The 22,941-nt window shown below is 42.5% G+C and overlaps 1 long non-coding RNA gene across 4 annotated transcripts; it reads left to right on the top strand.

Annotated features, from left to right (window-relative positions):
* On the top strand, window positions 1–21,789 carry LOC106014449 (uncharacterized). Of its 4 annotated transcripts, XR_011803419.1 has the most exons (5): window positions 1–238; window positions 1,278–1,379; window positions 1,974–2,081; window positions 17,486–17,649; window positions 20,460–21,789. It is a non-coding gene; the product is annotated as an uncharacterized lncRNA (long non-coding RNA). The 4 variants fall into 4 exon arrangements; XR_002398448.4 differs by lacking the exon at window positions 20,460–21,789 and having other exon boundaries at window positions 1,302–1,379; window positions 17,486–18,895; XR_001185783.5 differs by lacking the exon at window positions 20,460–21,789 and having other exon boundaries at window positions 17,486–18,895.
* Window positions 21,790–22,941: the final 1,152 nt, after the last annotated feature.

Raw genomic sequence — 22,941 nt, 5'->3', positions numbered from 1 at the left:
CGTATTGATTGTGTCCTCCTCTGCAGCTGTTTTGTACGGAGTCAATGACTGCCCCCTTTAAAGCTGTGACCGTGGTCTGTCCCGCAGTCCTGAAGCGTGACTGGGGCTCGCTGTGACACACCTTTAGCGAGTTAGTTGGGAGCTAACACCTGTGCAACCACAGCGTCAGCTGCCGAGTATTTATAAGGCAGGGGGCTCGGTCTCCCTCCTCCTCTTCGTGATGGCTAAAGCACTTGTGGTATGTGAGCTCACCCATTTAAAACAGGCTTGAGTATGTCCATAGGGGTTGCAGGCACACCTTGGGGTTTCTGGGCTGACTTGTGCTGTCTTGTGCGGCTCCACCATCAGTGCCTCACGGATCGTGGGATATGCTCGGGAGTTGCCCACAGCCTTCTTCTGTTTTTTTCTGAAGTGGCTTTGGTGCTCCTTATCTCAGCAAACAAGCGTGCTGATAACAGAAGCCCTGAATGCAGTCAGAAGTCAAACGCATGTCTTGGTGGATCCTAGTCCAGATTTAGCTTGAGACCCTCAGCTTTGGACTGAGGTGTATGGGAATCTGTGCCCTTAATCCTGTGGCGAATCTGTTAGTTGTCTGCTCGTGCTGTGTATGAATCCTGGGACAAGGCAGTAGTAGCAGATGATACGTTTCTGAAAACTATGGAGAAGTAGAAGGTGTGTAGTTATAAGAAGAGACAGTGTGGTAACGGAGAAACACAAGTTGCTAGAAGTTTTGGTGGCTAGAGAAGGAAGCACAGAAGCAGAGACTTCAGAACAACTAGAAGAAAAAGTATATAAGCTGATATTCCATTTTCAAGGCTAAATTTGAATTATTTTATGAGATACTTTCATCTCAGTATAGGTTAGCATTCCTCAGCTTTTTATATTTGTATATAAATATTTTTCTTGAAGTAAAGTCAGCCTAATTGGAAGTAAGAGCTCTTCTATGTCACTTATTTTAATACTCTAATATATTCCCCCTAGTTAATCATTTCTATTTCTAAATATAAATTTCCTTTCCTTTTCTTTCAAGTCACTTAAAATGAAAGGGCCTGCTTTACTCTTTGACCTTCTCTAACAAGCAGACCCTTGAAATGCAGCATTTCCAGAAAGCAAGCTGTAGGAACAACAGATGGATTTAGTAAATTACAGCCTGCAGATGAATTGTATGAGGAGTAAGTTTGAGATGAAGACTTAAAATACACAGAAATTTTCTGTGCTGTAGCTTGTTTCTTGCTGTCAAGCACTGCCTGTTAAATGCGTAATTTGTGTGATGTTAGCTTTCTGTACTGATTGATTGGTAGAAGTCATTCCGCCCCAAATTACCAGCTATTTGGGTCTCAGCCTGCAATCTTACCCAGCCAGAAGACCGTGTCCTCTAGGTATGTTTTGGTATTTTGCATTTCTTTTATTTGCTGAAGGTATTCTGACAGACTACTTACGCTGATCAGCAGATTCTAAAACCTGTTTGTGGTTTCCCAGGGATTTCATAGACAAATTAGTGCATGTGTATTTGCAGGACAGGTGACTCCTAAATGATAAAAATGTAGTTTATAATCAAAGTGCCTTTCTTGTAACAATAATCTTGAGATAAGTGTTTGCCTATCTTCCAATGCGATAATCCTTTTGGAGATTAACAACTCATTTTTCAAAAGCATGGTCTTGGTTCTGCAGACCTTGCTGACATAACTAAATCTTGCCGAGTTTATGAGGTGCACAGATTGCAGGAACGGACATTCATCTCAACATGTTTCCTCGATGTAATTTAGGTGTTGTTCCCAGGTTTGAAATGCCATAATGTATTTGATAAAGAATAGCAGCAGTAAGTTGTCATTGTGATCAAACACAAACGTTCTGTAGGGTAGAATAAATTATTTGCATGGGTGTGATGAATGCTTGAAGGGAATTTGATAAATTGCATGTTGAGCACTGGGAAAATATCTGAAAATAATCCGTGTTGTTCTTTGTGGTTTCAGGAACTTAGCATTGAAAAGAGACTGTCACTGGCTCAGGTTATTGTGTAGTATTATTAAAGGTCTTCTGAAATGAACACATCTAAGATATGGCTATCGATACAAGATCAGGTAGGCTCATGACTTTTTACATAAATAAGGACTTCTCATTCACAAGAAGGGCAACATGCTTTACAATGTGTTCCTATGCTGTCTGATTTTGCAGTCACTTGAACTTTAGACCATTTCTGTGACAGGCTTCAGTAAACTCTGTATCAGAAAAATCCCTGCATCAGAATTTCGCATGGGACCAGTGTTCAGTATGGGACTTGGAGGAGTTGCCTGCTTTAGCTAAAGTATAACTTCCTTTTGGAAGGAAAAGATGCTAATGGTAATGAGGGGGATGGTAGGAATGATCTTTTCAACATTTGGAAGATGCACAAAATATTCTCAGTTCTGCTTTCTGCTTGACCTCTGAATGCAGGCTGCAGTATCGGCAGCTGTAGTTCATCACTGTCCACTGCACTGGTCTGCACATTGTACCCACTGGGGACCTCTCAGCATGCCACTCAGCTCCCATCTCCATGTGTGCACTGGCTTCCATACAAAGGAAACCAGTGCATGTGGGGAAGGGTGTGCATGCAGATCTCCTGCAATGGAGTCAGCGTGGGGCAAGGGTGTGTACCCAAGGACCATGATTGCAGGGTGTATTGCAGAGAGCATCTGCCCAGCAGTGTAGATACTGCCTCTGGGGAACTTTCCTTCAGAAGAGTGTCTGGCACTGTAATGTTCTGCTTGCAGAGCAGGTCTCAGTGTGACAGCACTTAATGTGCTGGTAGCATTCAGTGGCCAGGCTACAGATATGATGCTTACACTTGGTAATGGTGTTAAAGACTCCACAAAATTTTCCCATAACTCGCAGATCCAGGCAGGAATGCCTCTATGAAAAACAGTTTAGAATGCAAACTTTAACAGCTAACTGCTCTAAAATACCAACACAAGTCTGTATCCGTGAGTTTCTTCCAAGGTGGTAATTGCAAGTGAAAATATCATCTTTTTGTTGCTGTTGTTTTCCTTCTTTTGAAAAGGTCCATCCCATAAAATTTATCAGCACAGTAGGTTTCTCTGCATTCCTAGGGTTACTCACGTGTAAAAAGGCTGCAGCAATGCACAAGGGCTGGAATAGTTCCTCCATGATGTGACTTGTTACTGCTCTAAGGTTTGCAGTTTCATAGTACGAGTACTTGATGCAGAATATCACTGAGTTGTTGCTATAATCAGACAATACTTTTCTTAAGCCACTCACAGCAAGGCTACATAACGGTTTAAGATCTGAAATGTCCAGCTGAAACTCTACAGAGAACTGCTTATGGAGACAGAATGTAATTACCCATGTTGGAATCTGGCCAGGTTTCCAAGGTTAACACCTTTCATCTTGACATCAAATCTTTAATGACCACACGTGGTAAAGACATTTGTTTAACATCTCGTTTGGGAGCATAACATTTCCAGTGTTACCATGCCCCTTTTCTCATACTGGAGTATTGGTTCAGTATTGGTCTGAAAGAAAATGGCTTTCTTAGTCACCAGCAGTACTTCACACACAATCACACATTTCCTTTGGAGATTCCTATTTGAGTATAACCAGGTTCTACTGGTCTGATTTTTTTATTTTTTATTCTCTTCTCCAAATGATCTGGTGTTTTCTCTCTCTATTTAAGCTAATAGCAAACATTGCAATTGCCTTTCTTTCTAAGTTGCCAAATAAAATAATCAGAGAAGTAGGCATTGTGATTTTGGAATGATACCTTAGAAAATGAAGGGGAGCAATGACAGCATGTTCTCACGGTGCCAATTAAAACACTGCTGAGGAGATTCAGCACTACTTCCTGGAGAACCAAGCTGACAAGAGATTCATAGGGATTCACTCAAACAGAAGAATCACAAAAAGGCTCCTTTCTGTTTCTAAGCATATGGTGTACAGAAATACTGCACAGCTTATTCTCCTGTCTGTGACTTTCTTGAGTAGTAATCATCATCTAGAAAGTGGATGGAACAATCTGAATTATCCTTAAAGAAGATATTGGTTGTGATATCTGAGATGGTCTGGCTAAAGCAAAGAATCACTTGTGTTTACCTATTAATTAATCTCATTTAGAATCTAACAAGGATGCGTCTGTAAGACCTTTAAACATCTTAAACTTTCACCTCTTAAAAAAAAAACAAAAACCCTCAAACAAGTGTATGTAGAGAGTTTGAGATGCTTTGAGTAAAAGCACAAAAAGAACATGTGCATAGGGCAGAGGAGATCATGAACACCTCATAGTACACTGAATACAAACAGTATCCAGGCTGTAATTCTTCATGGACATGGAGGTCGGCCTTTTGCTCAGCAGTAGTTTTAAGGTACATGAGTACCTTCATTTTATATACTGGGGAAGTGAAGCGTAGAGAGATGTTACTTGCACAAAGTTGGTCACAAGCTGGTGCTCAGTCTATTTCATAGTCTCTCTTCCAATACTGATACTAGAACACACCACTGTGAAGCATGGGGAAATTGGATTTGTCCATTTTTAAGAACAAATCTCCTGAGCTCAGTATGAACGTACATGGTTTCTGTACGATGTATCTTTGCTCACATGAAATAGCATTTTAATTGCAGTAAAATTCTAACTTCTAACTTGTGAACTGAAGCAAGTGAAGGCTAAATCAGTGTTTTTTCTGTCTTAACAGAGCGGTACAGGAGCGTGTGGTGCCGAGGGGCTCCTGTCAGGGCCTGGGGTGCTTCACGCTGGCTGCAACTGCCCATGGCAGCAGCTCTCTGCCATCTCCTGGTGGGGTTTGAGCAACCAGTGGTGCTGGCTGATGGTGTCTGCGGTTAACCCACTTCAAAGACAGGCTGTCCACAGACTCGTGGCCCCCAGTGATGATGGCTGCTGCCTTGCGGGGCCATGTGTGGGCCAAAGGGCAGCAAAATGGCCACCCTTCCCCTCCAGCCCAGTGCCACTGGGGATGCTGACAAAATGGCTGACAGCCAGCTGGGCAGGCGGGAGGGAGACAGACTTAACAAGCCTGTGCTTGTGGTGGCCCTGTGTCTCCAGACCTTCAAACCCGAGAAGGTTAAATGCAGAAAAGCGAGGTGTTTCTTGCTGTTTCTGGTGGTGGCGTGCTGCGGGCCGGCTGCTGCAGGGCCAAGGGTGTTCGCCGGGAGTCCGGTGCCTGCTGAGGAGCCATCTGTCCCTGCGGGGCAGGCAGAGGAGGGGGGACAGGGACAGCCATGCCCCTCCATCCTGCTTGGAAAGAAGGGCAGGCCAAACATCTTCACCTGTTTCTTTCGGAGCTTTTTTAATCACATGATTTTTAAAATCAAATCTCTGGATTTTTTTTTTTTTTTTCTCTCTGTGTGCAGTCTGACTAATGACTTCTGTAAACTTGTGTTGGCAGAACTAACAACAGGTTAAATAAAGTGACTAATTGTTTTCATTCATCAGCTATTCATTGCAAGAGCAATTACAGTTTCAGCATTCTGCCCCCAAATGAGGGCCAGATCCTGCAGTCATGTATGATTTATATTACCCGTCTGCATTCTCTAGCATAGAGGTGGCTATACTCTGAGTCTAGCCCCTTCTTTTAAAAACTGTGACTTTGGATCCAGATCAGAATTTGGGCAATCCAGGATACCCACAGCTCGTCTTGATTTCAAGCATGAGATGAATTACAACCTACTTTTTGTCATTTATTCATCGGGTGCTAGGAGGCGTTAAGAAACCTTCACTTGGCTTTTTCCGTAAAGATGAAATTTCAGCCCCAAAGTCAAATTGCCATGCTAATTCCAAGGCAGGAGGTCTGTTTTGTGAAGCAGGCTAAGTATTTCTACATTGTTAGTAATCTTTTTATTTTCCCACATACAAGATTTAAGAAAAAGAAAATCCCAATAGTAAACCTCAGGTTTCACTGGCTAAACATATCCAGTCTTTGAAAGAAACAGTTAAATTTGAAATAGTTAAAAAACATACTATTTTATTCACCAGCCTGTTTTAGAGGTAGAACAGCCTGTGTAAGCTGTTCTGGGAATGGAGCTCTTGTTCCTTGATGGAGTAGTGCTGGGGAACAATTCTATAAACATGTCATTGTCTGGGATTTTGTCAAAGGGTATCTGGCCAGAACTGCTTAGTAGGGATTCAGGTCTCCTCCTGATGTCCACTTGTGGTCATGTATGCTGTTTGATTGGGGCACAGGGAGCATTCAATCCACTGTAGCAATGAGAAAAATGGAAAGAAAATGTGTAGGAAATGGAGTCTATTGCCATAGGCAGCTCCATTGGTGAGTCTTCGTTGCTTTGTTCCCCCTCCTCCTGTCTTTTCATGCCATTTCAGTGTAGCATAGAAGAGGCACAGAAAATGTCTACTTCAGTTATACCTCATAACTGAAATTCAGGTAAAACCCAAATAAAGACAGTTTCAGTGGACACCATTGAATTCTGGACCTGGGAAATTTGTAATATTTCTTTGTCTTTCTAGTGGGCAGGAGGAAAAAAAGCTTTGGAAATCACTGCAGTCTTAAATAGGAATTTTCTCATCTAATTCAAACTTCATAGCTTGATCCTATTTCTGCTACAGCAAGCCACATATGTGTGTATGATTGTGTGTGATACTCTGAAAGGTATGGTGTTCATGCCTAAACCCCTTATCTGCTCCTCCTCCACAAAGCAGCTGTAGTTGATAGTAAGTAGTTCATGGAGGAAAAAAAAAATCAAAGTGAAAATGGTAATCGTAATGCTACTTTGTACTTGGCAGATCTCAAAACATTTCACAAAGTGATGGTGCCTCATTTTAAATCCTTCAGTCACTCAGTGTGCTAGTTAAAGGGAGGGAGGAGAAGTGTTTGTTTGCAACTGAGCTATTAAATGTAGGATTTGTGTCTTATAAAGTGGTAGTGTTGCTTTTCAAGGCTTATTAGCAACGGTGAATATATTCAGGTCCTACAGCACTTAAAATGAATGCAAAAATCACTGCACTTCAATGGGAGATGGAGAGAGAAAGTTGTTCCTATTCCAGTATCTTCCCCAGTGAGTGTCCTGAGTAGCGTCGTCTTGAATTGCACAAATATTGTACCTAGGTTTTGAATATTCTGGAAGTAATATTTAATGCTAATGGGTAGCAAAGTGATACAAGAAATATGAATCTCATAACAATTTAATTGCATCTTAAAGCAATGCAATTCTATTACAACATCAAAACTACTTTGCATATATATATATATTTCTCTTCGCAATGTGATTTATGAGCAGTAATTAACTCAACCTTTTAACACCATGTGACAGGTGTTGCTGGGCCCATTTATGAACTAGGCAAGCTGAGGCACAGAGGTGTCAAATGTAGCTTGTCAGTGATGGTATTGCAAAATGAAGACAAGAAACCAGGAATCTTGAATCATGGTCCCTGTTCTGCTGTTGATAAAAGAGAAAAGATCATGAAAATCCATTGGGCTTGCTACAAAGTCTGGCAAACTTTAGAAACTTATAAAATCTTTTAAAAGCAGAGGGTTTATCTTTATTAAATGATGAATGCAGGAGGCCTTTTAAAATAACACTGAAGAAACGCATCCAAACCATGATGGAATGAGAATCAATATAAGTCATTAAAAAAAAAGAAATTCTGCTGGAATTGATTTTTTTCTGTCATTCAGAAATGTTTATATTCTATGTTCCCTTTATGTTGTTTTATCAATGTAGCATAAAAGCCTTTTAAAAATATAAATGGCAGGTAGCTTGCGGAGTACCATACCTTGGTGCTTGTGGACCATGGGCTTCCTTCCACCTCTGTCATCAGCAGGACTGAAACTCTCTGTGTTACAGCCCTAAATGTAAGGGGTTACTGTGGGATCTATGTGGTTTATGCTTATGGAATAGTCTGGATCTTGCAAATCCCTGCTGGAAGACTGACCCCAGTGCTCTCTGTAAGTGTTGTCTCTGAAAGACACGAAAACAAAACTTCCCTTCCTGGTTTTGTGTTGCTGCACAGGCTCAGATGACTCTCATATACTTGTGTCAGGCTGTAAGCTTCCTAAATTATTGTAGTCTGCCTCTGGCTGGGGTAGCAGAGTCATTCTGTTTTATGGTCCTTTCTCTGCTTTATCCCTCCTGGCCCTGCCCACACTTTGGAAACCTCATAAGATGGTTTGATGCTCCTGACTGGGAAAAAAGGTGCTTGGAAAAAGATGCTCCTGTTGAGGCAAAATTTACTGCATAACACTGCAGTCTCAACAAAGCAGACCTTGTAGTGTCTCTCAAATACAATTTTCACCCTCAAATACACTGCTTCTGATGTGGCTGTAATGCTTTGGAGGGTGAGCTGAAGGAAAAACTATGAACACAGGCTTGTAATCACTGTCCCAAGAGGGTCTGCTCATGCAAGTCCTACTAGATCAATAAGAGGTGTGCTAAGTATCAGCTAACACCGAGATCAGGGTATGGCCAGGTGTAAAGTATGTTTCAGAAGCTAAGGAAGGGAGAAGGAGATTGTACAGAGAAGAAAGAGAATGATTTAGAAAAATATGGGTGTCTGAACCTCTATTTTACAGCAGTATGTACAAAAGAAGAAATGTATCTTGTACTTTCTTTCCTGCAAGTACGTTCATATTAGTAATATGGTAAGAATTTCAAAAGATCCACCTTGCTAATTGTCAGGATAGAAACATGTGAAAACTTGATAAATATGCCATGGGGACTTGCCATGTGCTTAAATCTTGGAAAGGGAAATTCTTTATTCACATATGAAACTAACAGCTATGTAGTAGTGGAAATAATATTTCTTTGTTTTATGAAGATTTCTGCCGCATGGCGGATGATTTAATCAGGGGATTTTTTAATAGAAAAGGAAAAGTAGAACACAGTTGTGGGTAATTAAATATAGGAGACCCTATTTCTGGTTTTAGTGTAAATGCATTTATTATTTGTAAACCTGACTCATTTGTAAAGATACATGTATATTAAGAAAAAAAAAAAGTCATGCATTTGGGATTATTCAAGTCCTTGTATGAGTGCAAGCAGTACTTTATAAACTGGTATCAAAATGTTCCACGGTGATGGTCTGGGCTAGCAGTACAGTTATTGCTGTCACTGATGTACACATTTTATATGTTTATTTTCACATGCAGCTATATTCAGCTCTGGGAAATGTTTTACCCTTTGCAGAAAAATACTTAGAATCAGGTAAGCAGATAGTAATTTTGCTGGAAAATCTAAATGAACTTTAAAAACACGTTCTCAGAACTGATCAAAAACAAATAGCTTCTTAGGACCCTGCAAGCTTTGCAACCCATAGGACTGGATGGCTTGAGATCCTGATGTTGCCTTGGGCACCTGATTCAACTCAGAATCCTGCCGACTTGTAAGACAATCCTTGCCTATTGTTTGTTTGGTGTGTTGCTTTTTTATTTTTATTTTTTTTTACCTCTGGCTGAAGGTGCAAAGTAAAATAGGTCTGTGGTCCTGCTCCCATTAGAGCCTGTGAGAGTTTGCTTACACTGAAGTCACTGACAAAACCCTCAACAGCTTTAATGGGGGCAAGAACAGGCTCACCGTGATTTAGTCTCAAGTGTTCAGCTCAAGGCAGAAAGACGGGGGCTCTTTGAAAATGACAACTTGTGGGTTTTGGAGAGGTCATTAACATATTTGTCATGGGGGAAAGAGGGTAAATAAGGAACTTGAAAAGAAAGGCAGATATTAATTACGCTTCAGACAACATTGCTGTGTGCTGATGACATACTGTAGCTCTCCAGATGACTATAATTTGCAAGTGAACCCAAGGAGTATGAGACTACAACAAGCCAAGCAATTAGTTCTTCCTGAGTTGCAAGAGTGACATCATGTGTGCAAAACATGCCTTCGCCTTCAGCTACCAACACATACTCATTTATTTTTCCTGTAGGGTCACTGTTTGCTGTGAAGGCTATTAAATCCTACTTCTGATGGAAGTGCTAACTTCCAGAGTCTAGTGTGTGAGGGTCCCTGGAGTGCAGGTAAAGAAACCCACGTCCAAAGCATCAGCTATCAGCAAAAGCAGCTCCTGTATCTGATTTAGTGGCATGTAACTGGTCGGCAAAATTCTTGTATATTTTATCTTTGTTATATTTCTTATGTATGTCTTTATGTTATATTTCCAGAGTCTTGAAAATTTATCCCTATTGAAGGGATCTGACCCAACAAATGTTTTTTTTTTAATCTGGAATTTGTCAAGAAATTGATGGAAAAGGTGAGGGGCTGCTTTTATGAGCACTTCATTGTACAGACTTCTGGCAAAAGCGAGGAGTTTATTTAAATAGGAAATGTAATAGAAACAAAATGATTGAGTGATGATGTTAAATGTATCTGAGAGATTTCCACTAGGGTGTGTGACTTTATAGCTTGGATCACTTAATCCTTTGCACTGCATGTGTTTATCAAAGATACTTTAAGGATCTATCTATTACTCAGGGAGGAATAAATTATGGCATTGATCTAGAGAGACAATTGGATTCATTCTTAATCAGATACATAGTCCCACTGGAGTCACATACTACTCGTGTGAAGTAAATTAAGCTTCTGCTTAAGTGCTCTGTAGAATAAAGAGCCAAAAAAATCTCACGAAGATTTTTCAGCTCTTTTGTCTGTTATAAGTATGATGCAAATTGCTGTGTAGCTTTTATTTTTTTTTTCTGGATTAATGAGAAAGAAAAATGGAATATGAACAGACTTGACCTTAGGGATGTGTTTCAGTGTGTAAAAAGCTGCTTTATCTTTTGAAGAAAACTTACAACAAATGCAAAATGAGCATTTCACCACTATCGTGCTTTCTAAACATAGCAGTGGGCACAGGGATTTGGTGGAGAAAATGCAGAATGGGGCCACAGTGAGCACAGCACAGAGCTGGAGGGTCTTGTATCAAACAGGAGCAAGTTTCACCCATGTGGTGTGATGCCTTTGTGGTTCTCCACATGGCTGTGTGCTTATCCCTGTTTCCCAAATCTGGTTAGTGTTTGATGCCCAGTGTTGGTTACTCTCTGTTGTGTGCTTTGTGTCTTCCAGTGAAGCTGATGGGAAAGCTTTTCTTAGCATCAACCCAGTCATGCCCGTGAAACTCTTGTGCTGCACTGCATCTACTCTGCAGATCTGAAAGTCTGGGGCTGACTTCAGTGTTGCAGGATATTTGGGTCTTGTTGCCCACCGCATGCTTTCAACAAATGATTTATATTGTTTTCATGTTTGTTTCTAGCTCACAAGTTTACATAGTCGCCAGAAGCTTCTAAAATTAGAACCTGAGGAAAATAGGAACCTGTTCTCCAAAGCCAGCAGGTTGTCTTAATAGGAGTTGTTATTGCCATTATTAAGAATATTAATAATCTTATGTTAACCAAAGGTGGGAATGAATCTGTTGCTGGACTGAGCCTGGGATTTGTGACGTCTTTTTCCTTACAAAGCTGTGGCAAAAACCACCCAAGAGAAATGGTGAAGCTGTTACACAGAAAGCCATGCTGCAGGGAGCTGGGCAGCCTTTTTGCCCTGTTGATGTGCAGGGGTCTTGGTATTTCTTCTGTTTGTGACAACTCATGCCAGCGTAGAGAGAGATTACTGCAGAAAACTGTAAATTGAACACAGTGCACAAAGTTCCTGTTCTGTTTGCGGTGCTGAATGAAGCTACACATGGGAGTATGACAGTAAAAGCGCCATGCAGAGCACAAAGGGTGGAAAAAATTCTGAACCTCTGTAAAAGGGCTTGAACCCAGCTCCTCGGCTTCAACTGCAGGGACTTTCCTCAACTGAAAACCGAGGATCTCTTTGTACGAGGCTATTCGGTTCATTTCGTTATCTGTAGCTGCCAGCACGGCCACAGATGTGATAGGGGAAGCCATTGGTTTTGGTGGTGCAGACAAAAGAGGAGTAAGGCATGTTTGCATGAATTGTCTGTTTGGCTAACAAGCTCTGCACAGCCTGAAGACGCAAACCTCCTGCAGAGCCCAAATCTGCTTGCTTCGTGGACCATTCTGGTTGAATTATTCCTCTGGCAGTGCACCCCTTGAGCTAAACTTTAATAATGTAAAGCTGATGACAGCCTGGTTAAGGTTTTAAGTGCCTGGTTTTGATTAATTTCCTACATTTCAAGGGCAAAAATGTGTAAACTTGGTCTTTACTGGGTACAACACCACTCTTCATGTGTTGTTGACCTATTAAAATTGTACACCTTTTTTTGCCTACTGGAAAATTTTCCTCTACTGGAGAGACAGATCTGGGACACTGCTTGTTCAAATCAACACTTAAAAATCTACCTAAAGCTGCACAGGAGAACTGAGGTTGTGTTAAAATTAGGTTGGAAGTTTTCAACCTCAAAAAATGAGTGTGAGAAAAAAGTAACTATTCTTGAACAAAAATCCACATTCTTGTCTTCTGTTCACCTTGCTGTACTGGCGCACTGTACACAGAAGTCATCTCTCTCCTTTATTCTGTGTGTGTGTGCCCATTCATATACCCACCAACCTCCCCGCAGAGCACGTAAGGGAGAATCTACTTGGTGGTTTTAATGAAAATGCAGTTTCATAGCTCTAATGATCAACAGCTGGGAAAATGCATGCTTTTCTCCTTCATCATCTCTAGACTTATTTGAAAGATCTTTGTTTTGTGGCTTTACTGGGTGACTTTCCTGATGAACTGATTTTTTTTTTTTTTTAAATTCATTTAATTTCTTCGAAGACCATAGTGGTTACCATAGAAATACGTTAGTTGCAAAACAAGGAATAATTAGTTTATGTTTGTTCCTTTGTGTCTCCTAATTTCTTCCATTCAGGATTTTTAAGCATATAATTAAAGGGATTATTCAGCTTTGTGATTTTTTTTCCCTCTATAAATTCATTTAAAGACAAAACTCTGATGTCTGTGGAGCATAAATAATAATGATTATATGTAGTAATTAGTCCAACCTGTTTGTCCACATAGCAGAAAACAATGTGTTTTCTGTCGAAAGGCTGCAATGCTGACTAGTGGTCACTCTCAGCTTCGACTGTGGCATTCCCAGTTATCTATCTCATCCTTTGTGGGTGCTCAGCTAATTACCCTTAACAAAACCCCGCTGGGAAGTGGCCCTCTGCAAAGCACTGCGGGACACCTTCCTGTGTCATTCAAGTTGTGGGGCAAGCTGAATTTGAGGAGAAAGGCATCGGCAGGCTCCAGAAGTCTCGAAGGTCAGGCGGTGATTGAGCAAGGCCGGCGTGTTGCGACACTGGGGTTTGAGGTGGTTGTTCAACACCTCTGCGCTGGCAGGACTTGCCGAGTAGGCAAAGCTCTGCCCGGCTGTGCGGAAGGGCTGAAACTTGTAGGACTTCTCCAGCAACACTTGTGATGGACTGTTTTTTTTGTGTTTTTTTTTTTTTTTTTTTTTTTATTTTTTATTTATTTATTTTTTTTTTATTTTGCCAAATGGCAGTTTGCTCTGGACACAAAGGCTGTTGGAGCCCTTCCGTTCACATCAGTTCAGTGGTTAGAGCGCTTTTTCTCCTAACAGCACAGAGGCACAAGGAGGCATTTTATTTTTAATTTCTTAAAACTCCAAGATGAATAAACTGTCCTGTGAACAGGAAAATAAAGCTGTATGTTCCATACTTCGTAAGGGAAAAATATCAAGAGCAGGATTTAGGTGCAGCCTCTGCCCACCCAAGCATCCTGCGGGCTGTGGGGGGGAGAGGTCTGGCATCATGCTCCCCGCATCCTGAGCCAGTGCCCGCACCTCTGAGTCCTGCTGCAGAAAGGAGAGGGATGCAGCCACCACCTGATCTGGAAAATGTGCTACAAGGGCTCTCCTGGGTCAGGCTTTCCAGGTGAAATAACAACTGCTGGTGCCATGGGGCTCTCCGGAGGGCCCTGAGATGCAGCGAGGGGCCCTGGCTATCGGTTAAATGCAGTCACCAGCAAATGGATGGGAGTGCTGAGCACTGCTGCTTTGGGTCTTAGGCTTCAGAGCCCATTTTTGTGTCTCTTTCCTTCCTTGACCATCATTTCTTAACTTTTTTTTTTTTTTTTTAATTAACCTCTGTATCACCTGGGCACAAGAAGAGCCCAGATCATACTTTATATCCCCAAACACATTGTCCACGCTGCCTGCTGTCCCCCCCAGTGCCTTCCCACGATCCAACCCCTTTTCCTGGGGGCCTGACCCTGCTCCCAGCTGCGATCCCAACCCCGAGCCCGCATCCCCCGGAGCCCCGCCGGGTGCGGGGCCGTGCGGGGCCCCCTGGCGGCCGGCTCTGGGCTGGCTCCGGGCGCCCCCAGCCCTGCTCCGGCTGCTCTCGGGGCTCCCCCGGAGCGGTGCCACCGCTTTGTCGCCGCTCTGTTCCCGCAGCCGGTGCATGGGGACACCGTGGGGAGCCTCGGGTGGTCGGGGGCCAAGCGCCCATCCCCGGCTCTGCCGAGTTCTGGCATCTCACACGCCCCTCGAGGTCCCCTGTGGCAGCCAGGAGCCGACCTGCTCAGGGACTGTTATGTTTTGCATACGTGTGCTGCCTGCTTGCAGCTTCTGCTTGAAGCTTCTTTAAATATAAAACTCATTTCCTAATACCAGGATGAGTTTTGGTAATGGTACATAATATCCGGGAGTGGGCATTCAGGGTAGAGCATCCCACTTAATGCAATTCTTGCACAATTAGGAGTTGTTTACCTTAAACATTTTTTCTGAGGAGTAATAATAATAATAGAAAACGTAAAGAAAATTCTGGTTAATAACCTGGGTGAAATAATTATCCCACTAAGGCTCTTTATTGAATCATGTATGCAAAGCACAGAAGGTTTTCATAACAGATGTATTTAATCTTGATGCAATGCTGGGGTTTTAACCCCACGGTGTCTTGCAATTCAGAGCTGGGCTAGTTCTGGTGTGCCTGAATAGAAGAGGCTGAGCCAGAAGCCTCTGGGATCAGAAACAGGACTTTGCCATTGTAGGAGCCCCTCAGAGTCTTGTTATTGTCCAGTAGTAGCTGCAATAATGAAGCCCTGGAAGACCATTTATATAATAGCTCAGTGGCTTGGTTAGTTTTCATAACTGTCTGCAACTGGCTTTTGGAAGCTCTCCCGGTGTTTATTGAAGCAAATGTCAGTACAAGGCTATTGTGTTTGTGTCATAGATGTAAACTCCAGCAAAAGGCAAAGAACCTAGTCGCACGCGTTGCTCCAGAGCTTTTCTAGGGAGAGGAGAGCATCTGGCAGCTCTCTGCTCTCCGGTTGCTGATCAGAGTGACACTGCTTACATTTGCTCGGCTCCTGCTGCCACCAGCAGTAGCGGTCAAATGTCCCAGAGCACAAGAAAAGTCTGCGGAGCTGCCTCCAAGGCCAGCCACGTGGGAGCAGAGGCACCAAGAAAAGGCTTCCTGAGAAGCGAACGTGTTCGACTTCACCGCGTTGTATCCCACGATGCGGTCACGTATAAATAGAGCACTAGGTCCTGGAGCTGGTGAAGCATTAGTAGGTCACCCCGACTATTTCTCTGCTTCACAAAGGATGGTTCTCCTTGCTGGATGCGTATTTAGGGCTTTCTCATGCTTGCTTTTGAATTCTTCAGTGAAGAAGCTTCTACGCATGGCCCTTTTGCCCCCAAACTATTTTATATTCTAATTTTCTTCTCTGATTCTCTTTCCTCATGTTGAACTGAAATTTGTTTTTATTCAGCTGTCTCTAATTGCTCCCAGTTATCCATCCTCTCCCACCCTGAGCACTTTCTTCTCTGTGAAGTTGATACCTGTCAGATATCCCTGGACTGTTTCCTTTGGTCAAAGCCATACATATGCAATTCCTCTAATCTTCCCTCTGCCATCCGTTCCCTCAGGCTCTTCATTATTTGCTAGTCCTGCTCTGAACTGCTTGCCGTTTATCAATATTATTTTATGATGATTTCTGAACTGCACAGGCTGCTTTGCTGGCATTAATGCCCACATAGGCAGCCCACGGGGGCTGTGTTTTGGGTGCAGACCTGGCTGATCCCGTTGTCTTGGCAGGGCAGCTCGCACATGGACAATAAATACCCTGTCCTACCACCTAACGATGTACTCCACGAACAGGAGAGCGGTGCATCAAACACTGCCCGCTGTTAAAAATTTACCCAGAATGAAGCACTAGCAGCAAGCATGGCTGATGGGGGAAGAAGATTAGTTTTTTTTCTGATCATTTGGTTTGATTTTGGGGTGGTCCCGTGATGAGCCTTGTGGGTCCTTTCCAACTCAAGATATTCTATCATTCAGTTAAAAATCATTTTCTGAAGGCTCTGATGTCTTTGCTTGCCTCGTTCATTTGCAGGCAGGAGCAGGGAGCAGGAACAGTTGCTGAGACACAGCTATAAGCCCTGTAACTTCGTAAATGACTCTTTATTTTCCATTGATGTTGTCTGTGGAGTGCAGAGCATGTGCTTTCAGGGTGTCTGACTCGTGCATGCTAGGGTTTTTGCTATCATGGTATTTCTTGCAGCAATAAGGGAATGTGCTGTATTTCTGATGGGCTGTGGTGTATGTGCCTGTGTTGTTGTTTTAAGGGCTTTTAAGCTCATTGGGAAAATAAGTAGTCTGCAAGTAAAGTTGTTTTGGGGTAAGAACATTTTGAGACTTGACTTTGTTTGAGTCTTTTTGATATAACATTCAGGTTTCTTCCTGTAATGGGCAAGGAAGGTTGCAGAAATATATGTTTAGGAGTCTTTTTATAGTAAACAAATTATGTTAATGCATAGAACAGAAAACAGCTTTTAAAACCACTAAGTACTACTAGTAAAACATAGTGACCACCAAGTATTTCACTTCTGAAAATAGACCACCAGAGAATTATATTTCAAAATGCCTTGCTGGCCGAACATGTTTCTAAGAAGTTAATCTTTACAAGAACAAAAGAAAAGGCTTGAACAATAAGTCTACATGAAATAATTGTGTAAGTAAATATCAGGAGAGTTAAGGGAGCTAAACTTGAATGAACCTCATGCACACAGCAGTGTTCAGGGAACAATGAGACGGACTGGGACTGAAGCGGGTGGCCGGACCCTCCTTTGGGGTAAATCATTGCCATAAAGCGAGGATTTGGCCCAGGATTATAATGTCTTGCTCCTGGGTGAAGTGCAGGGTGTTCTGCTGGTTGTTTACCTTTGCCTCGACCAATTTTGAGAAGAATAAAGAAAGGACGTGTGTGGAAGGCAGAGGCTCCTGGGACAGCATTCGCTTCACTCAAACAACGTGCGGTTCTGCTCCCTGTTTGACAGTTATGGTTACTCATCTTTTTGCTACCTCATGTATTCATTTCCTTAAGGCTGATCTCAGCATTGATCTTTTCTCTAAAGACACGGAAGGCAGAAATTCTGTCTCCCTTGTTGGGCAAAATCTTAGTGTTGTTCTAAATGCTCAGATGTTAAGGTGATGGAGGAGCTCAGAAGAGGTGGTGGAGGAGGGTAAGGGGTGGTGAGATGGTGAGTAGGGTTGGAAATAGGCTGACCAAAAATCAGAGAGATCTGTCAATGCTTTTTTTTTTTTTTTTGGATTGTTAGACACAGACTGGAGCACCATCCTTCTCACTCAAGCTAAGCCAGTTCTGGGAGAGCCCTGTGGCTCTGGAAGTGAAAAGCAATCAAGGTGGACTCTTCCCCGTTCCCACCATAGACTCCTGGCAGCAGAGTGCAGTTGCATCATCTCTGTGGAGCTTCCAGGCAAGGTTGGCTGCTAACTGTTTTTGAGGGTTTAAAACTCCAGAAAGTTGAATTGTTACAACATCCGTGAATCTACGGTTGCATTGTGCTTGGCTAAGTGTTCACTTTGATCTTCCCAGAGAACCTAACCATAGCCAGCTATTTAATGAGCAAGGGAAGGACTTCTCAAGTCTTCTGACCCATCCCCTGAACCACTACAAGGAAAGCTACCTTTGTCATTCCAGTGAAAAACCTTTAAATCTGTTCTTAAAGACTCCCCACGATGGGAACGCCACAGCCTCTCCAATCAGCCTGTTCCAGTGCACCCTGCCACTGGAGTTTCTCTAAATTCTAACCCGAATTTTTCTTGCCAAAGCTGAAGTCCATCATCCTTATTGTGTCATCTGCGGATGTGGTTAATAAACTATTTTGTTGTTTGAGTGCCACTTATGGACTGTAACCATGCCATTCCCTTGCTGGTGGTCCTTTCATCGGGCTCAGCAATCCCATTTTCTCGGTCTTCTCCCACGGGCCTTGTTTTCAGGTGGTCCAACCATTCCTCTTTGCCTTTTGCACTCTCTCCAGCTGCTCTGTATACTTGAAGCTGAGGCCCCAGAGTGAGCCCACAGTGATGCTGAACACAACTGAAACATTTTGTTGTATATCCCACCAGAAATACTCCATACACACACCAGTCTGGTGCTTCCTTTTTCACTTTTTTGAAACAATCTGGCTTGTATTCACTATAACCTCTTCACCAGGTGCATCCGATACTGTGTGTTAGTGCTTACTTTTTTTTTTGGCTGTTGTTGTACTTAATGACCTGTCCATACTGAACTTCATCAATTTTTATTTCTATTTTAAAGATCATATTGAACTTTAGTCTTGCCCTTCAATATACTAGTAGTGGCTTCAACGTTCAGATCTGCTGCAAGTCTAAACATGCCCTTTCTGTTTGTTCATCCCTGATTTGGGGGAAAACATTGACCAGAATTGAATCTGAGAAAGCTTTCTGTAGACCTTCACTTGGTGCATCCCCTTGATAATGAGTTGTTGATGCTCACCCTCCAGCTGTGACCGGATGCCTGGGGACGGGTATCGGGGTATCCACTTTGGCACGCACCCTAAACTCAAACCTCGTGAAATTTATAGGGCTAAATGTGGCCAAGTACCCCCATCTGTTTTATCTAAACCCGAATAAACCTGAGGCTCTTTGGTGCCTGAAAAATTATGTTTATTGCCAGTTCAGAATGGGAGTTACTGAAACCGCCTGAGGGCAAAAACACTGCCTTCTTTGGGAATTGGAAACAACCTGAGAGCCACCGTCTCATGAGATTTCCAGCTCATACAAACGAGCTTCTGTGTGGGTAGGAAGCGCTGCGGTAAATGGATCTGAAGATGAGAAGGGGCAGAAAACTTTTGAACCTGAAGTGTGAACTAAAGCTCCTTCAAGTCAATGGAAAGTCTCTGACTGGTGGCTCGTGGCCATGTGGAGGCCTGTTAAAAAAGCAGAGCAAGAAAAAATATACTCTTGAAGCAAAAAGATTGTTAAGATAGGAGAGGAAAATAATTTCGGTAGAAACTTCAAGGGCTGTGGAAAGATATCCTTCCAAAGGCTACTTGGAAATGTTTAGAGAAAGCCCTTTCCAGTTAAGCAATGTTGACAACAGGGGCCCTGAAAGGCGGAGAGGAGGTGGAACAGAACAGCAATAAAACCAAAACAGAAATACAGCAAATTTAGAAAACTTAAACCAAGTGAACTGCTAGCTTTCTGAAACTCCAGGTGGTGTGTGCCAGCCTGCCCACGTGCTCAGGCTTTTGTTTTGAGAATTAACTTTCTCCTGTCTGGGTGGTGAGCGCAGCACCAGCACCACGGGGGAGCTGCCAGCTGTCCTCGGGGCAGCAGCAGAGGGCTGGGGCTGAGGGAGCTGGGTTTGCTCTGGGTGTCTTTGGGACTCAGTGCCATGCAGTTCCTTTCCCATTCTCCCCTTTACGGGTGCATTTTGCTCCCATTCAGGTAAAGGTGCCATGATGTTGCTGGTTTGGTGCAGCTTCTCCTGCGCTTTCCTCAAGCAGACAAATACTGTGCCTTGCCTCGTCTTCCTAATTAGGAACGATACTGCCGAGTGCCTTTCGCGGGGCTGCTTATGTATGTGTGTTTATATGAAAGTTTGAGGGCAGAATTTGTCTATGCTGTAACATTTTATCAGCGGCAGGATAGCAATCAGAGGAGAATTAGTCCCTGGCTGCTCTTTGGTTTGTAGTGCCTGTAGCTCGACTGCTTGTTACAATAATGAGAAATGCAAGTAAGCAACATCACATCAGCACTCGCAGTCCCACTTTCTATTGCTGTCATCAAAGGGTTTAGGAAAGTTTGCATTCATAGTAGTTTTTTACAATGCACATATGCATTTGCACAATATTGTCTGGGAAATCCTGCAGTGTAGATGGCAGCTTACGTGTAAGGCATGATTTGGGTTTGGGCACTTGGTCCAGTAGTCAAGGCTAGGTGAGAACCAGGACTGGGAGCAGAAAGTCGAGGTAAGTCCAGATGACCCGTGAAAAAAAGTGTAGCTGGGAGCTGATCGTAGCCAGAAAGCTGAAGAAAAGTGGAGTTGTACCTCCTGATGTATGGAGCTGGTGTGGATTTTAACAAGTAAACTGGGATTGTCCTGACTATCAAAAAGCACTCAGAGCAAGCACACTTAGAGGCTTGTAGGTACTTACACTTTGCAGACAATTCTCATTCATCTCTGCCTTTTTTTAGCTTGGGGAAGTGGAAGCTTTGTACTGGCTAAAAATAGTGGTACTAACATGTACTTTTATTGCATTGCAGGAACAGAATTACTGCTTCTAGCCTGCGTTTCCAGCTGCTGAAGAGTTAGTGTTGAAATCTAGACGTAAAATTCCATGGTGATTTCCTAGTGTTGGATTTCGTGAGGTTCTCTGGAGTTTTACCAGCTGTGCAATAGGCTGGGTAAAATTGATAGTGGTAAAATTAGGAAGAAATCTGTTGCTAGAGAGACTCTTGGAAAGGCATCAATAGGAGCCCCAGCAACACATCAAGGGGTTATAAATAGCCTCTATTGTGGCTGAAAATAAAATATTTACAGACCTTGAAAGTGAAAATCACAAAAAGGTTTGATAGGATTAAGAATTTCACCAACTGAAAAGTACATTCTACAGCCTAAGAGTAACATTTTGCTTAAAAAGGCAGGGATATTTTACTAATCCTTTTTGCTGCTTTTTGCTTTCTATTGTCCCTCCAGCCTGGAATAAAATAAAGCAAGGGATTATCACAAAATCTGTACAGCTTTTATAGCTCATGTGAAGCTTGAAGAAATGCATAAATAGGAGATCCCAGGCAAGCTTTGCATCTGAATGTCAACTTTCATTTCTGGTGAATGCACAAATTTAATATTTTGCTTAAGATGAAACACAGCAATATCTTCAAGGATTTGGTTTTGTTACTTGTATTACCTAACTGTATGTTAGATTTTGTCCTACACTCAGAGACTATTTTAGATGTCCAAGAAGGAATGAAGTTACAGAGCCTGCTTCAGAAGAACACTTTGGTAAACAGATTATAAACCCTGCTCTCTGCACCAGAGCGATCTCCCGTACCAGTGTACTGGATGGCATTTTCCCTGGACCTTTCTTATTTCTATTTTTTTTTTCCCCCTGCTCACTGCTAGGTTGCCCATTGTACAGAGTTTCAGATCACATACACTTCTATGTTGTTCTCCACGAATCTCCTTTTTTTCTTTCCCAAGCCTGCTGCCTGACAGCCCTTCCAGTATCTGCGCTCTTGAAACAAGCCCTTGGAGAAGTTTACTGGAGAACGGAGTGCTGAGTCTGGGAAAAGCCTTCAGTCTATTAATTGATGTCTGCTTCTTATTCCAGTCTTATGCACAGGTTTTCTTGTCAACTTATTAAGGTTGTGCTTTTTATCATTTATTACAATGACCAAGAAGACATTGATTATAGTTAAAAACCAAACTCTAGAGCACGATAGAAGGAGAAAGCTTTTAAAGCCATCAGATTTCTTTAAGAAAGCAAAGTTGGTCAGAGTCATCATCTGGGTTCTGCTGGATTTATTTATTTCCCCTCATTAATTTTTAAAATTTGGTTGCAAAGAAATATATATCCTCTTTGGAACTGTGTAACTATCGGAATGATTATTTAACACAGGATTCCCAGAGAGACTGGGTTTTGAAACACACGATGTTGTAGCTATTACAAATTAATGAATGTTCTCTTAAATATTTCTGTTTTATATCTTTGCTTCCTTTAAGCCTGCCAGTATAGGAGAAAAGAAAGCTTAATAAAAATAAGCAAAACTGCTTTTTGGTTTGCTGGGAGGGATTGATTTCTGTGGACAATTAAAGAGCTCTTTCAGCAGTGCTGGGAAACCTGTGAACAGATCTCCTGAGATCTCAGGCCCCATGGTCTGAAACTGAATTTGTGAGAGTTGTCACAGTCCTGCTGAAATGTCCAGAGCTTTACAGATTTAGGACAGCTGTTCATCTGCTACCCTAGAATTGTTTTTTAATTTATTTTTTATTTTTTAAATTTATTCTTTAGTTTTTAATAAACCAGGACATTACGCTACAGGAATGTCTTCACTGAGGCTTCATCTGAGCTCTGAGGCTTAGTGGAAACCCTGCTGATCCTTGGCACAGGCAAGGCCCAGTCCCTGAGCGACAGGGATGAGCAGTATTTTCGGGCAAAGATGGGGAGAGGAGCCTGTGAAGAGGAGCCTGTGCTGGCATTTGGCTGCTTCTTTCGGCCAGCCTGGTGCCCGGGTGAGCAACCTTCAGCCCTGCTCATACCAAAGCCAGCACGAGCATGGCTGGGGGCTGTGTAAGCCCAGAGCTGTCTGAGAGCATCTTGCAGCAGCAACTGCTATTGCTGATGCTGGCAATAAGCCTGGGGCTAGATCAGTGCACCAGCGTGTTAATAAAAGGCAGAGAGATAAAAAATAAAAAAGAAATACAAGAGGACTGGATGTGTTTGGTTTGTAATCTGCTAGGTGTCTATTTTTTGCAGTTTGGAAATTGCTCGACTCTTCCCACCTGGAGTTTGATGCCCGTTGGTCCCCTTGGATCCCATGCTCAGGGAACACCCAGGTCACCACACCGGTTATAAAGCCACATTTCTAAAATTTTATCTCTCCACACGACTTCTGCTCAAGTTCTTCCATGTTGTAATCACCTCACTTGATAGTTCAGAAATGATGTTTCTGCTAAAAAAAATAAATAAATAAAAATAGAACCCAATATTTCTTTGGTGTTAAGAGCATGAAAGATATTTATTTC

This window comes from Anas platyrhynchos, chromosome 14, assembly GCF_047663525.1.
Source record: "Anas platyrhynchos isolate ZD024472 breed Pekin duck chromosome 14, IASCAAS_PekinDuck_T2T, whole genome shotgun sequence".
NCBI classification, from domain to species: Eukaryota; Metazoa; Chordata; class Aves; order Anseriformes; family Anatidae; genus Anas; species Anas platyrhynchos.
Note: the sequence above shows the minus strand (reverse complement) of the source record. Positions and strands in the feature narration are given on the sequence as shown.